Source organism: Harpegnathos saltator, unplaced genomic scaffold (genome assembly GCF_003227715.2).
Source record: "Harpegnathos saltator strain DR-91 unplaced genomic scaffold, Hsal_v8.6 scaffold8, whole genome shotgun sequence".
Classification (NCBI taxonomy): Eukaryota; Metazoa; Arthropoda; class Insecta; order Hymenoptera; family Formicidae; genus Harpegnathos; species Harpegnathos saltator.
Genome location: NW_020230648.1, coordinates 390360 through 392322, shown reverse-complemented (window position 1 = coordinate 392322; position 1963 = coordinate 390360).

The following is a 1963-nucleotide window of genomic DNA, read 5'->3' as shown; positions in this document are numbered from 1 at the left end:
CTTCAGTAGCTGCAGCGGCTGGATTCGGCGTGTCAACTTTTTGGCTCGAGTTCGATCCTCGGGCCATCCAAATTTTTTTTTCGTTTTATTGTTTTTTTCATTTTAATAGCACGAAAGGGATACGTTAAACAAAGTACGAGAAAGGAATGTATTAAATGGTTATTATATTTAATAGGTATCAATTATATTTGACAAAACATTAAAAAGTGTTTTGTGAAATAATGTGAAAATTAAATTTGTGCTGGTTTTCTCACTCTCTAAAATTTCATGTAATATTTCGTACTGTATATATTTCCAACGAAAATTCCAAAGGAAAGGAAGAAAATGAACAAAACGATCCAAGATCGGCCAGTTTCAAAGCCTGCAATGGTTCCTTTTTTCGGACCGAGTGTTCTGTTTGACCTGTCTCTCTGACAATGAATAGTATCCCTTCCTAAATGGCATCCCTTCCTAAACGGCATCCCTTCCTAAACGGCATCCCTTCTTCCTTCTTCAACGTTTCTTTTTAGAACGGCATTCCTACTTGAATATTGGAAAGGACATGTAGAATATTCTAGTTTGGCTTGCTCACTCATAGCGAACAGACGCATTTTCGTGATAGAATGGAGATAGAAATAAGTGATATGCCAACTATGGATCCGCAGTGTTCCACAAGCGGAGTTACTGAAGAAAGAGAGTCACACTTTCTTGGTGTGTACGATAAGGATGATATAGGTGGTGCTATTAAATATGTGAAAGGTGAGAAATTATTTTATGACTTGTACATTGTATATGCGTGGTCGTTCGATATTTATCGGTATACGGATGTAAATATCTTCTTTAATGTGTCAAGATGGATCGGTCGTGGGAAAATAATGAAATAAAAGTACACAAGCGCAGAATGTGATCGAGCAAATTGTTTCTTTAATCTCACAAATCTGTTGTTTTATCTTGCAGGTAAACGTGCGTTGTGAAATCAACGTTTCTTCGATCGGTTACATCAAAACACAATAACATAATTCAAATATAATAATCGCGACATATGTTGTCTTTCGAAATCCGAAACAATCTTTCTGTCTGGTTCAGTCCCTCTTATCTTATCTTATAAGATGTGTTTGTCCTTGATAATGTTATTATTTTATTTATTGGCTTGTACGTTGACTCCGCGCGTTCTATATATTATAAAATGTTTTGCAGATTCATTGGTCGAAATGAAACTTATGGATGCCGAACCAAATGCTATTTCGGCGAAGGCAGAATTCATTGACGTGAAAGCTATCGATGCCGTTATCGAAATTTTGGGCGACTTTGACTTTGTTGAAGATGAAGTGCACATATTTTTGGAACATGAGGTCGACATTCCCGATTCCGTACCATTTTTATCTGATGACAGTGAGGAGGAACAATCATCATTTTCTTCTACTACTACTACTACTAGTATTACTACTATTGATGCTGGCGAAGAGTATGTTCCTGAAAATAAACAAGCACGTTATGCCCATACTCACATTACACTAGAAGAATAGTACAGGGAATTTTGGCTCAGCTGCATCCACGATGGAGTATTTCAACATTGCAAAAGTACGGCGTGCCTTCTTTGCGACCTAAAGGACTATTAACAAAATGGAAAAAGAACATCGAGAAAGGAGGAACACAAGCAGATAAATACGAGATAATCAACAACACAACGTATGCACGATTTGTTGAAGCGAGAGAGAGAAACGAGCCTGTGACAACAAGATCTTTGCAGCAGTGGGCGTTAGCTGCATCCATGCAGTTCACAGACTTGCAATTTACAGCATCGTTAAGGTGAGTGACCAAATTTAAAAGCAAATATAAGATTCGTCAAAGAAAGGTTACGAAATACGTCGCTGCCAAAGTTCGAGCATCATTAGAGGAGACAATAAAATCGGCAGAAATCTTCCAAAAACAAACAGTAAGACTGTTGCAGAATTTTGATGCAAAATTTGTTATTAACACCGAC